Genomic DNA, 7,009 nt, shown 5'->3' on the forward strand with positions numbered 1-7,009 from the left:
AACATTAAGCTCAATTGTATTGCTCAGTTTAACACAAAAAAAAGCTAAATACATATACTGAATATACTGTGATTTAGTGCTATTACATAACACAAAAAAAATTCAATGGGGTGAATAATGTCAATAGGCTCTGTCTATGAATTTATGTGATTAATATGGTAAGTTTTTCCCTACAAATCTGAGAACTAAATAGGGGATTTTGAATTATCTCTTTTGAAAAGGGGGTGATTGTCATCCCTGCAGTGGAAAACAAACATGTCAATACGTTAGATTTTAAGCACTGTACTGTAAGGTCATTGAGAATTCAAACAGGTACACAGTGCCTCCTGTCCTTGTCATTGTCCTTGAAAGTAACAATCACATTGAATAAGATGTGTCCAGTTTCTGTGTTCTTACTTGTCTGTATAAATCTTACTATTATTGCAAGGCTCAATTCATAAGGTGAAGCCTGAAATATGTTTTTTTCAAGGGATTCATAGTTTAGTGTTTGCTTGTTCTCATATAAAATCTAGGCAATACAATAAGGTGACATTTCTTGCTATTTGCTGTATAGTTAACCACTGATATACCAGAATAGACACTAGTGATTCCATGGTAGGAAAGGTGTCATGAAACCTGGCATAAATACAAATAAAAATATAAAACGAAATAAACATACTTGTGTTTTTGCCTAATTGACAATCAGAGACCACTTGTAATTGGCCAAGCAGAATGCTTCTCACCAGTCAGCCAATCACAGAGAATAGTAATTGCTATGAATGAATGCATGAATGAATGAATGAATGAATGAATGAATGAATGAATGAATGAATGAATGAATCATAGTACATTTCCACATTGTAGTCAATATTTTCCAATCTTACCACTCCTCAATAAGGTCCTTTTAAAATGCCACATTTTGGCCGGTGAAACAAGTGCCGATCAACGAGACAGCTCCTTGATCAGCGCTCGCTTGTTCCTTTCACAAGGAGCTAGTATGGGGATGAACTTTCGTTACTCAGTGCAGTGGTCACCATACATTTCTATCATGTCGTCAGCACGTGTCCCTGTTTAAACAGAGAGACGTGAGGCTGACACAGATAATATTTTGCACTTTTAAAACAATAAAATCAGCAGATGAACGAGCCTTTGCTGGTTCATCTGCTGATCGTTGCCCTGTTTACACAGGGCAATTATCGGGAACAAGCTTTCTGTGGATGCTCATTTGCCCGATAATTGGCCCGTGTAAAAGGGCCTTTAGTTTTACCATCTTGTCTTTCTAATTTGATCCAGCCATTGTTACCATTAACTTTAATTTGTTAATACCTCTATCTGGATGAACTGGATGCAGATCATCAATGTATTTACATAGGTTATTGATAAGCTGATGCAGGCAAGCCAGATATTGCAAATCATTTAATATAGTGACACAAGTCAGTCACAAAGTATAGAGTGATTAGTCTGATACTAACTGCAGTTATGTTTACTGAATGCTGGTGCCAATGATAGAACAACTATTGATGACAAAAAGGTCACTTGCTAATATTTTTTTAGCACTTTGATACAATTCCTTAAGCAAAAGTCATATATTTTATGTGGTGTTATAATTAAAATCCTATTCAATTACTCTTGCTAATTGTTCTATTAAATGGCAATGAATGTCAAATTATTTAGAAAATTAAATGTAAAGCAAGCAATGATTATCTCATACAATGACGAAAAAGTCATAAAGAGAAGCTTTTCTGCTGCTTGAGGTGAAAAATTAAATGGTGCCCCCCAAGTCTTGATTGACATCCCCCTGGCTGTACACTGCCCCTCTAATTGTAATAGAACTATACACTGTGTCCCTGATTATAATAACACCATACACTGTGTCCCACACACACACACACACACACACACACACACACACACACAGTGCTTCCTGTATGTAGTGTCCCTCACAGAGCCCACTGTATATTGTGCCCCACATAGAGCCCCGTGTAGACAGTGCCCCACATGGAGCCCCCTATAAAGAGTTCCCCACATAGAGCCCCCTGCAGTCAGTGCCCCCCCATACATAGTGCCCCCTATAGAGCCTACTGTATATACTGCCCACCAATAGAGCCCCTCTAGACAGTGCCCTACATAGATCCCCCTGTAGATAGTAGCCCCTGTAGATAGTGCTCCACATATAGCCCCCACATACAGTCCCCCCTGTAGATAATGCTCCACATATAGCCTCCACATACAGCCCCCTGTAGGAAGTGCTCCACATATAGCCCCTCACACTGTTAACAGAAAAAAAAACCTTTACATACTCACATAAACCCATTCCTGTGCCGTTCTCTTGTATTGCAGGCCTGCTCTCTTCTGAGCAGGTCTGCTAGGGATGACGTTATCGCACCGCTTGTGTCGTTAAAAGGCGCTGAGTGGCAGGGAAAGTCATCCTGCCTGGCCAATCAGCGCCTTTCAACATTGCATCGATGAAAGGCGCTGATTCGCAGGCTGCCTTGCCCTGTCATTTAACTACGCAAGTAGCATGATGATGACATCGCTCCTCTGACGTCATTGAAAGGCGCTGAATAGCGGGGCCCCGCCATTCAGCGCTTATGCATGTAATTGTATCTGCATCCTATAGATACAGGTACAATTATAGTGCAGGAGAGGGTGGCAGCAGCTAGTTTCAGTGGCGCCGCCGCCCCCTCAGAGAAGCATCAGGCCGTCGCCTGAGGCGGGATACTCATCTCGCCTCATGGACTGTGCAGCCCTGCAACACTAGCAAAAATATATATGACTATCAGAACGCCAATGTCCCAATGTCACTGACAAACAGGGGACTCATGCCGTAACTAATTAATTAAGGAAATCACAATTATTCAAGGGTTGCGAAAAGCGATATAATACAATGGGTAATAATAAATGTTCATCCACCCTATTGTAGCCCTTTAAACACGGTATTACATTAGCCCTATTGAAAAAAGCAGAGTGATCGCCCAAAAAGGGGTGACCCTACACTGGAGCCCCCTTCACCCTAATACACCCTACAGTTGATAAACACACCCAAAAGGCAATACACAGTCAATATGGAAGACAATTTAGGCCAGATAGATAGAAGGATCGGCACCTATAAATCCCTTGAGATTCCTTTTGTAAAATACTTTAATTCCAATGGCTGTAAATCTGATCACTTGGAAATCACCACAGTGATGATTATGTACGTGCCTGGATACTGTCATGTTTTTTTAGTATCCATTGTCACAGACATGTTCACACACATGTCTTCTAAACTGCCTATATGCTTACCAATGTAGCCCATAGTACAACTACAGTGGCATAAAAAATAATAATAACTCTGCTTTGACAATGAGCGAAGTCCCTAATCTGATAACTCTAGCCTGTAGTAGAACTTGTATTCGATTTGGTTGACCACGCAAGTCTTGCATTTGTCACATTATAAATGACCACAGATCTTTCAATCAAGCCATAAACCAGTCATCCTAGATCTCATATAATGACTACGTATACTTCCCGTTTACTGTTGATGTAAGGCTATTACAACAATCATCTCTGCTCCTCTATCTAGTGGAATAGAATTTTCACACTGCCTGTAACATGCATGGTGCCTCATCGGGCGCAGTCTGCGGCCTCTCTTGTGCTTTTAGTGTGATAGACCAACATCTGTAACATTCCAGCATCCTGATCACAATTTAGAATTATCAATGCAACTATATTTTTTGATATATGTGATCTGGCCACACCTCCTTATGTGATATCTTGGCAAGCCATTACGGGACCTAGTTACCAAAGCTAGAAATGATTGGGGACAGTGATTTCTACAAATAACATGATGGACAACAGCTTAATTATTATCTTCTGAAAAGCAAATTTCATGTGTCATGGTGGAAATAGAAGAACACTGTCATAATGTAGGCTTGGTGTATGCCAGGTGGGGATGATTTCATGTGTCTGCTTGGGGTAAGGCCCTTTTACAAGGGCCAACTATTGGGCAAATGAGTATTTATATAAACACTCGTTCGCGATCGTTGTCCTGTGTAAACAGGGCAGCTATCAGCTGACAAATGAGCAAACGCTTATTCACCGGCTGGTTGCATCTTTTATGCAGCCAAAAGAATGGTCGCTTGTCGGCATCACATCTCCGTGTGTAAACGGGCTGTGCTGCCGAAAAGGTGCAATTGAATGGGGACAAACATTTGTATTAACAATCGATCGTCCACATTTATTCGGAATATTGCCCCATGTAAATGGAGCAAACATGCGACAATCGACAAGCTGTATTTTTGATCGGCGCTCATTTACCGGTCAGGAAATCTGCCCGTGTAAAAGCACCCGTACTCTTTAAGGCTGGATATCAATAGTATTGATTTAGTGATTATTCTGTTCTGTACTACAAATAAGTCAAATTTATCAAGACTATGAGCAGATGTTCAGTAAAAGCTGCAGACAAAAGCACTGGTTGGATTACAGTAGTACAGTCATAGGAATGTGAACTTGTTCTGGAATTTGTTAAGGATTTAGTCAATGTGATTATGTGTCTAACTGCAGGAATGATTGACATTCCAGACTAGCATCTTCCCTTCCTAATTTATATTATTGACCACCCATTTGCCTGTTAGTAGACAAACACAAAAAGCATGAAGCTAAGACATTCAAAGCAAACTCTACAACTGTTTAAGTGTTATTGTATGAATACATTTTTGTTAATGATACTTCTAAATTGGCATAAAGTTTTTATGTACATTCATCTTATGTTGTAATGAATTGACCTGTATACCAACACTAAAGGCACGATTGAATGAGCTGTGGTCTATTACATTGTAGGGATATGTTGTGTGGTCATTCTTGACAGACACTTGTTGATAAGTTCTACAGAACATGCATATTAGTTGAAAAATAGTTAAGAATGTCTCTCTCTAAGGACTGGCTGTGCCTGGTATGCCAATGAGCAAAATGTATAGCCGCAGCTGCCCTGTCCCCACTGGAAATCTTACTAACCCTCTAGCTGACAGCTGCCTTTCAGTTCCCTCCCTGAGAGCAGCAGATGCCTGTTCTCTTTCATGTAACAATTTCACTACATGTCGTATTTTCAAGAATAGATAAATGGAACATTGCTCTATAACCTGCTTATGTCCTGTTTACTGCACTTTAACCAGTAAACAGGATAGTTCATTCAAATAAGAAAAAGGGGACACCACTGATGAAGGCTATACATCACCTTGTCTGTTATGAAATATTAAAAACCATTCCAGAAAGCTGACCGGTTTTGTACTGCTAGAGTCCTTCGTACTTGAAGACCTGGCATACACCAACCTTGCTTGCCAGCGACATAAATAGACAACAGGGGGCAACATAACAAAGATTTCAGGTTTTGCTTGACACCACCACATTCATCACCACTCAGGAAATGTGGCCCATGAAATTTTCATGACTTGAGTATATTTTCCACTTCCCTCATCCAGAGGCTCTATAGCAGCCGCATCAGCAACCCCCAAGGTTTGCGCAAATGTTGCTCATACTGAATCATTCCTTAATAATCTTATCAACAGGTAAAAATATGTGTGTGGTCAAGACAAAGAATTGGCACATAATTCCTTTATTAATATTTACTCATTCTAAGAACTGTACAAATTACCAGGGAAGATTCTGTATGTGTGATAGAAATATGATTCTGACATCAATATAGGAAAGGGTTCTTTACAGCTAGAGTAGTCAAACTATGGAATGCCCTACCCCAAGAGGTAATAAGGACAGCACTAAAATTAATCAAGCATTTAATAATTTACAATTGATTTGAGAAATGGTGAAATTGCTGGGCGTGTCCTTTTTTCAACCTAAGTAACGTAACCAAGTAACAATGTAAGGAGGTTTTTGCAGCCTAGGCAACACTCATTCCATGACTCCAGTTTAGGCTCTGTGCACAATACATTTTATGCCTTACATTTGACTTGTACACCAAAAAAAGCATCCGATGTATACATTGAACGTAGTCTGTGATTGATGGTATACGTTAAAAATATGCAATCTCATGACCCTGTTTATGACTTTAAAGTTAAATGGATACGATTCCAATCTATGGGTGACAGATACCACTGTTAGACATCCATTTAATGCATCTGTCACCCATAGACTAACATGGTCTCGATTTAACGTATACGTGATGAAAAGCTGTGATGTATACCATACAGTAGTATATGTCACCCATAGCTTTCTATTTTAAAAAACCGGATACTGCGCAGTATACTTTCTTTGCGGGATCCTGTCCGATGTATTCTACTATGCTATCCATCTTTCCAAAAAAAGGTATCCTGATGTATACCAGCCCGACAGAGGTCAAAAGGGCACTCTTTTGGCCTCCGTTGGGCTAATGTAGACATATGGACACATTTATCGTGTACTGTACATTGGAAGCTTTTCCGACTTATATGCTGAATGTAGGGCATAAATGTAGTATACACAGAACCTTACCTGTAGCATCTTTCCAACTTGGAACATTTCAAGACTGCAAGGACCCATTATCCACCTTACCTGCCCAGGACCTTATACCATCCTTCATTAAATAACACACCAACACCTTCTTTATGGAAATGTGGAAGTGGCATGAAGACATATATATATATTTCTTTCTCTCCTTCTCCTGAAATGCTGATGCTCCCTGTCTCCATCAGGCATGTAGGGTGCTAACTCTGTCTTCTTCTGCCGTACTTTCCGCCAGCTGTGACATCTACGAAAAAACCAGAAAAAACGCCAGAACAAGAATATAACCGTAGAAAAATTTGCAAAAAACAAAACCAACACCACCAGGGGAGGGAGGGCGGGTGTTTCTTCCACTGCAGCTTGAAGGTAAGAGGGCTTTCTGCCCCAAACCCCTGTCTTATATCTTCTTAACCACGCCCCTCTCACCCCTTGTTCACCAATCCTGGTCCTGGGCATTATTTAAAACGTTCCATCCTTCCTTAACCCCTTGCAGTCCCTGACACTCTCCCTAGGCGCTTCAGTGTCTGCAAGACTGCAAGGACCCATTATCCACCTT

This window comes from Rhinoderma darwinii, chromosome 4 (assembly GCF_050947455.1).
Source record: "Rhinoderma darwinii isolate aRhiDar2 chromosome 4, aRhiDar2.hap1, whole genome shotgun sequence".
In the NCBI taxonomy this organism is placed as follows: Eukaryota; Metazoa; Chordata; class Amphibia; order Anura; family Rhinodermatidae; genus Rhinoderma; species Rhinoderma darwinii.